This window comes from Lissotriton vulgaris, chromosome 4_1, assembly GCF_964263255.1.
Source record: "Lissotriton vulgaris chromosome 4_1, aLisVul1.2, whole genome shotgun sequence".
NCBI lineage: Eukaryota > Metazoa > Chordata > Amphibia > Caudata > Salamandridae > Lissotriton > Lissotriton vulgaris.
In genome coordinates, this window is record NC_141691.1 from 719,720,874 (window position 1) to 719,729,408 (window position 8,535).

General features: G+C 44.6%; 1 pseudogene; it reads left to right on the plus strand.

The window, feature by feature from the left end:
• The first annotated feature begins 3,207 nt into the window (after window positions 1-3,207).
• On the plus strand, window positions 3,208-5,522 carry LOC147722485 (WW domain-containing adapter protein with coiled-coil pseudogene; annotated as a pseudogene).
• The last annotated feature ends 3,013 nt before the right edge of the window (window positions 5,523-8,535 follow it).

Below are 8,535 nucleotides of genomic sequence, written 5' to 3' on the forward strand. Positions count from 1 at the left end.
TATCCAATGCGAAACTTCACATTTTTGTACCCGTACTATCTATATTTGTTAGTAGTATGTATTATGTAGTTTAAAAAAAGGAGGTTCTATAGGTTTTTTTTAACTATGAACCAACTTTTAAAGCATCAAGTTTCTGATACCATAAGTAAAACACAGTTACAAGGAAAAGAGGAAACATCAAAGTTTTATCGGCTCCTGAAATCTTTCTTAGTTGCAATTTGGGATCCAAAGTATTTTTTGTTAATCTGTCTGGCTACTGCCAGTTTTTGGTGTCTGAAGGACATCATGTTGCCAGCTAGTGAAAAAAGCAATAGACGAAGCAGAGAGAGAGGGTTTTAGGCCAGCCCCTTACAGCAATTGAGTTACATAACTTTTCATGGCTTCCTATTGCATGTATTTGCTGTCCATTAAGGCTTTGGCATTTTGAGGATGGTGATATTGTTTATTTGTGTTCCAATTGGCTTTAGTGATAGGGACCATAAATAAATTCTTCTGTTAGGCTGCAGATGAGACGTGTTGCTTGCGACCAAATGGGTGTTCTTTGATGTATTCACTTTGTTGACAAAACAACATTTAAGGGCCAGATGTAGGCAATTCATATTTACCGACTCTTAAATACCGAATTTTACTGATTCGGTATTTAAGAGTCGGTAAATATGAAGGGGGAAGATGTAGGTAATTCGAATTTAAGAATTACCGAATCGGTAGGATTCGGTATTTACCGATTCGCTGAATACCGAATCGGTATTGCTCATTGATTCCTATGGGCCATGAAGCCCATAGGAATTAATGGGCAATACCGATTCGGTATTTACCGAATCGGTAAATACCGAATCCTGCAAGGGTGCAGGGGGGGTCACTTTGACACCCTCTAGCACCCCAATTCTGGACTTGTGTGCCATGTGGCACAAAGACATGCCCTAAGGGCATGTCTGTGTGTCACATTGCACAGGTGCATGCACACCTGAATTCGGTATTTTACCACCCAATTGGATTGGGTGGTAAAATACCGATTCTTAAGGGCCTGTGACACTCTTAGGAGTGTCATCTACATGTGGATTTACCGAATCGGTAAAATTACAGAATCGGTAAATTTACCGATTCTGTAAAATGATGGCCCCTACATGCCAAATCCTAAATACCGGTCGGTAACGGCCGAAATCGGCCGTTACCGACCGGTATTTTCGCTCCTACATCTGGCCCTTAATTACTTATTTAATGTTTGCTATTTGGATGCCTTAACCTGTCATTAAGGTCCTTTACTATTCACTAATCAGCCTTGCACGTTTGTTTGTGTCTCACTGCTGTCACTGCCATGTTGGATGTATAGCTCTCTTTGCTCACCATGTAAAGATGTGCAAGCATGCAGCTTTCTTAAAAACGTTATAAAAATACAGACCCTTTATGAAAAGTACCTACTATGTGATATTTGGTTGTGTATGCCTTTTAAGTTTACCACCTAAACTGCAAACGTCATCTTCTTTGAGGATGCAGCTTATCTCTGCTAATGAAATCTGTTCAGCAAAGGAACCATACTCCCAGCTTCCATATTGCTGTCGTTCATGATGTTGTTTTATTATTGGATTTTCTTACTAGGACCGGTAGGTGCAACACACTTAGGGGCGGATTTACTAAATATACATGCAACATACCACAGAGATAAAGGTTTCTGGATTGCATGAACAGGAGAGAGCAGAACAGTGCCCCACAATGCCCAGACATAGTTGACAACTTTTCCCACCAAGTGTGTGTGCTGCACAGCGCAGAACGCATACAAAGATGGAAAAGATTTGAGTAAAGAAAACTTCTCAAACCTCATGCTTACCTCAAAGAGTCCTTACTTGTTAGTTCCAAGTCCTGTTGCATGGACTGCCCCTCGACGCAAAGTAGCGCCAATAAGGACAAAGCTTTACTTTGTGCTACTTTAGGCTACTGTCGCGCCGGGAGGGAAATCAGTCCCACAGAGTTGTCTATTATCAAACATTTCCCCTAACAAAAAGCCACTAGCTTTGTCTTTGGCTGTTTAATAGATGCGATCCAGAACTAATGTTTGTACATACATCATAAGTTCTGAAAAAAATATGCATTACATGCATCACACACTTGAATAGCATTTAGTTGAAGCTTATCTTTGCTTCGATCATTTACGTTTTGTGTCTACGTGTTGAGTTGTTCTTGTCTGTGTTGCTTGTAATACGGTGTAAGTATTTCCCAGCACATGTGCGCGATGCTCTCCTGTCGAAGTCTAATTCATCGCCTCTGCTGTTTGCATGACATAAAAAAAAAACAAGCACTTTCCCAGGAATGGGCCAACCATATGCGAAGGTGTGCAGGATAGCACACTAGGGAATACTGAGAGCAAAGAAGCATCTGCATTTGTTTCCATGTCAATTCACGTGAGTGTTATAAAAGGTTTATAGTTTATTATGAAAGGATAACATTATTGCTGCACTGTTTACTGTTATTAACTCGTGCACTGCCTTCCCTGAGCTTTGATTCAAGTCTTGCGTGTAATCTGCTCTCTTAATGCTCAGAACAGCCACAGGTACCAGTGATATATTACAATGTATGTGGCGCTGCTCTGACAGACTGCACGTTTGAGGTTTTCCTGGCTTCAGATAAGTGCCAAAGGGGTCCTATAACTGTTACATATCTATGGGGTTGGGCAAAGGAGTTCTACTCTGCGTGTTAAGTAGTTTCCCATTGGCCCATGCCCTGTAAAAAGTGATACTTTTAGAAAATTAACCATACTTGCCATAACATGTGGAACTATAATACAATACACTATGGAAATAGCATAGGCAATTTGCAGCACAATTGCCACAGCTGATAAAAGTGTTCACGAAAAATAAGACTGTTCACTATTGCTGCATTTACTTTCTGTTCATTTTTTTGTTTATGTGTGTACCTCTGTCTACATTTGTATTTAGAGATTCTTTTTGTGTATTTAATTTTGTATTTATAATGTAACCTGTTAAATGCAAGTTGTAAGGTAAATCATCTCTAGATAAAGTTCAGTACCCGGAACAGGAAGCAGATAGACATGGGTGGATTTAGCAGGAGAATGGGTTGTTTGATTTTTTTTATCCCCTACCTTTTGTATACCGTTTTACTATACAAAGCTCTCTGTCACGCTCTGGTCCTTGTGCAAGTTAGGCATGTAGTGTTGGCGGGAGCTAGGCCCACATACTCATAGAATGAGTTGGCTGTGCGCGCTGCTGGAGGATGGACAGCCAGCGCTCGTGCCTGTAACAGACCCCCTCCCCCCGCGCCCCACTCCCCCCGTTAACGCTGCGACCCCTTGGCCACAGAAACCGGTTCCCCTCCCCGCTCACCCCCACACACACGCAGGGCATTGATGGTAATGTATGCGAGGAAACAGCCGAGACTCAGTGATGGCTGTCACGACCGGCGAGAGTCGCAGCCTTACCAGACTCTTAAATACTCGTCGAAAACTCATCCTAGTTCCGGGGATGCCCGCCATGAAAAGATGCAAGATCCTGCAGATCTTTCACCTCCAAATAAAATGTTGAGGCGGTCAATAGTCCAGAAAACAAATACAGTGACCGTACGGGACACAGCAAGGCTAAAAGTGCACATACTCACAGGGTGCGAGAGAGAGACGGTGGGACCAGCTACTCTCCACAAGAGAACTCGCATAACCACAGTGCTGTTAGTTCAAATTCACATTCTTCTAATCCTAGCAGTAATGCAAGCACAAATTCAGATTCTACGTATGATCCTGCTGATGACTGGTCTGAACACATTAGCTCTTTTGGCAAAAAATACTACAACAACTGCAGGACAGAAGTTTCCCAATGGGAGAAGCCAAAAGAGTGGCTTGAAAGAGAGCAGAGACAAAAGGAACCATCCAGTAAAATGGCAGTTAACATCTTCCCAAAAGATAGAGATTACAGGAGAGAAGCAATGCAAGCCTCAAGTACTGGTGGGTTTTCCAGTGGATATTCACTAACTGTGGATAAACCAACAATCCATGCTTGCACAACTCCTTCAACATCTTCTGGAGCAAATCCTCCTCCTCTTCTACAGTCCCAGTCTCGCCTGTTTTGCAGTCTCCATGGCCAACGTTACTTCAGGACCCAACAATACTGCGCCAGCTGCTTCCTGCTTTGCAAGCCACCCTGCATGTGAATAACTCTAGTGTGGATATATCCAAAATAAATGAAGTTCTTACAGCTGCTGTAACACAAGCTTCGCTACAGTCCATTCTTCATAAAATTCTCACTTCTGGACCATCTGCTTTTAATATAACTCCCCTGATTTCCCAAGCTGCACAGCTGTCTTCACAAGCTCAACAGTCTAATCAGTCTCCATTGTCCTTAACATCCGATGCTTCATCACCAAGATCCTACCTATCTCCGAGGATAAGTACACCTCCGAGTAACACCGTTCCTCTGAAGCCTTTGATCAGTACACCACCTGTATCGTCGCAGCCGAAGAATATTAAAGGAGGTCACGGCAGACCAGGCGGAAACCATCCTAGTAACCCCAGACTGGCCAAGTAGAGTGTGGTCAGTACCCCTGGTGTAAAGCAAGGGCCACCTTCACAACCCGTACCACCGCAGCCAGTTGCTGCTGACGAGCAACTGGGACATGAACCCACCTCTCCTCGTAATCTTCAGTGCTCAAGTAGTCAAAGAAGTCCATCGCCAAGCCCAAATCATACATCAAGTACTACTGTATCGTCTGCAACAGCTGGCCCACAGAGCACATCTTCACGAACCTCCTGTTCGCTTACACCTACACTAGCAACACACTTCAATGAAAACCTTATAAAACACGTTCAAGGATGGCCTGCAGATCATGCAGAAAAGCAGGCGTCAAGGTTGCGTGAGGAATCTCATAACATGGGAAGCATTCATATGTCTGAAATTTGTACGGAATAAAAAAAATTTAGATCTTTAGTTCGGGTATGCGAAATTCAGGCAACCTTACGAGAGCAAAGGATACTGTTTTTGCGACAACAAATTAAAGAACTTGAAAAATTAAAGAATCAGAATTCCTTCATGGTGTGAGACGTGAATAGCTGCACGTGTTTTCAGCTTGGAAACTGTACATTTGCCTGCTCAGTCTCAACATTTTGAGCTGCATTTAAGTAGACTTTGGACCGTTGAGCTGGGCAGAGGGTGTGGCAATGGAAGGGGACAGGAGGGAGTCCATTCAGGGGAAAGATGCAAGATGGATTTGTGAAACCCTTGAACTGTAGATTTCTTGTAGATGTATTCTTCACATTGTAAATATGTTTTGTAGAAGTGGAGCCATGGAAAGCGATGTGTATCGAAGCTTTGACATCCAAACTAATCAATGCTGAGGTGGCTAAAAACATAGCCTTTTACATGTAAACCTGTCTGCAAAATTTGCTTTTTTGTTTATTTAATTTATCATTAAGAAATCTTGTCTCCCCTACTATTCAATGCCAGCACCAAGCCATGTCTTAGGCTGGGACAGTTTGGGCAATGTAAAAAAAAATATCATGAAACCTCTGTTTCCATACTTTCGTCCCTGTTTTTTGTTGCAGATAAATGTTATCATTTTGTTCCAGTTTCTTCCAGAAAGAGCCCTTTAACCAGTTGTATCCATTTGTCATGCTTCTAACTCTAAGGCACTTTTTTTCTATAATCTTTTCATTCCTATGTACAGTAGCTTAAAATTGCAGTGATTGAGCATAACCCACTTGTTTGTATAAATTATTGAAATTTATTTCCAATCCGATAAGAATGGACTTTAAAGTTCTGCTGGGCATGCGTGCTGAAAAGACATTTATTGCCCAGGTATAGGCAGCTAGTCCCAAAATTATAAACATGGTTGTGGGAGGGAAAGAGGAAGCAAGATAGTCAGATGTGAATTGTATCTGTTGTAATAAACATGTTAAACAAAGAAAAATACTTGTTATTTTCATTTACATCGTTTGCTATATTTTACAGTTCAACCTTTTGTTTCATATTGGAGCAGTTCATGTTGAACATTGTAATAAATAATGTCCTGTCATAGAATGATCACACAGACACCGATAGTATGGTTGTATAACTGGCCCAGAGCACGTACGCTCGGCCCTTTTTATTGTCAGGGTCACCTGACTGGTGACGCCTGTGGTGGGTGGGTGTACAGTGTATGTACATAATAGGGGAAAAACTAGAATGTATCCAGCCGGATACTGCATCCCTCCCTAACTTTAATAAAGGTCAAAACAATGAAGTCCAGACCTGTGAGAGAGAATATACTTTGAAAACAAACATAACAATCATAACCCACCAACTTCTCGACGAAACGCAGTTTGGTTTCAGGAAAGGGCATGGAACAGAGACTGCCTTGATAAAGGCCTCTGATGAAATTAGGGCAATTATGGACCAAGGAGGGGCGGCGGTCCTTATCCTCTTGGATTTGTCAGCAGCCTTTGACACGGTCGACCATGTCACTCTGGTCGACCGTGTCATAGCCCTGGGGATAAACGGTTTGGCCAAGGATCTTATCTCCTCTTTCCTGGCAAACCGTACTCAGACAGTAAGGTTGGGAGATTTTTATTCTCCAATCTCTGCACTCCCTTGTGGAGTCCCACAAGGCTCCTCGCTAAGTCCCATGCTTTTCAACATCTATGTAGCGGACTTAGCGAGGATAATAAAGGCCTATGGGATACAATTGACAACGTATGCAGATGATACCCAGCTAGTGCTGGGCATCCACAAAGATGGACTTACTGTAGCGGCCAATTTCCAGAAAGCCATGCTCGAGGTCAGCATCTGGATGGCCTCAAACTGTCTTAGGCTTAACTCGGACAAGACCGAGGTTATGACCTTTGGAAAACTCTCTCCCGAATGGTCTCCCAGTTGGTGTCCGGAAACCCTTGGCCATCCACCTTCCCCGGTGGAAAAAGCCAGAAACTTGGGAGTGATTTTTGATAGTAAGCTGGCTTTCGACCTCCATACTAATAAAGTTGTGTCGTCTTCATTTTTCATTTTGAAGAAAATTAAGAAGCTACTGCCTTACCTCCCTGCCTCAGCCGGGAAGACTCTGGTTTCCACCTTAGTCTTCTCAAAAATAGACTACGGGAACGCTCTCTTTTTACACACCCAGAAGCGTGTCATAATGAAGCTGCAATCCATTCAAAATGCGGCAGCTAGGATTCTTCTTAACATCCCTCGCCGCAAATCCACCACTCTTGGAATTCGTCAGCTTCACTGGCTGAGAGTTGAGAGTCGTGTTAAATTTAAGGCCCTTTGCATTGCGTATAAGGCTGTACACGGCACAGGACCTCGGTTCTTGACTGAAGCCTTTCAGCCTTATACTCCTGGAAGGCAACTAAGATCGGCCAATGCCAGTCTCCTCCGTGTGCCACGCACAAGGTCGGTCACCTGGGGAGACAGGCGCTTTCTTGTGGCCACTCCAAAACTTTGGAATCTTTTGCCACCTGCCATTAAAGCTGCCCCGAATCTGATGAGTTTTCGCAGGCTTTTGAAAACATGGCTGTTCAACCAGTAAGAGGATGGTAGGATGACGGACTCTAGTTGCTCTACAGCGCCGAGACACCTCCGGGTATTTGTTAGCGCTTTAAAAATCGCGAAAATAAATAAATAATAAATAAAATAACGACTTCCACCTAGTCCCTTTCGCTGCTGGCCATCCGCAACCGAAGGTATCCTTGCAGCCGGGTGGAAGTGTGCTCTACATTGCTGCTGGTCTCCTCTGCTGGCGAGGAATGAGTCTGGCCCCTGCCACCGTGCAATTGAGCATCTGTCACTTTGCATGTGTGCCTGCTAACCGGCAGCTGGACTTAATGTAAATATCACGCATGTGCTTTTTGCAATTGGCCTAGTGAGACAGGAAGTACGGTGTTTTGAGCGTGCGTCGCTCTGCACCTGTCAGCAAGACTTCCCTCATTCTCCAACACCCCAGAAGACGGAGTCGCTCACTCGTTCAAACTGTCACAAGGGCGCCTTGACCTTGGTTGAGGCCGGTCGCTCCCCACACCGCACAGCTCCACCTGACTGCGCCCATCCCTGCTGCTGCTGAGAGTGTCAGTGCTCCAGTGTTTGAGGCCCCCCAGGGCTGCTACTTGTCACTCTTTGTATTGTTTGGACTGTGCTGTTGTGTGACTACTGTATCACATTTGTATTCTTTTTCACTGTGCCTTTTTTTTTGTTGTTTCTTTCTACTTCTCTGCCTGCCTATGTCCCCGCTCTCGAAGTCCCCATCCCGCCCCTGCCCCCCTGCGTTCCCATCCCTTCTCTTCCTTTCCCTTCGCCTTTCCCGCTGCTGCGTCCCAAGCAGCACCACCCCCGCTCCCATTGGCTGCTTCCCACACTCCTCCCAGCTGATCTTCCCTCCCACCTCCCTACTTATGGAGGCCGCTGCCCGGCTGCGCACAGCGGGCACGCTGCTGGCACGCCAGAGGCAAGCCCGTCTGTGCCCGCCCATGCCTGAACCGCGCCCAGCACCAGAACCCCTGGACCCCGCAACAACCACGACGATGCTAGACTATGCTATGACACTAGCACCCTCCACGCACTCAACAACAGA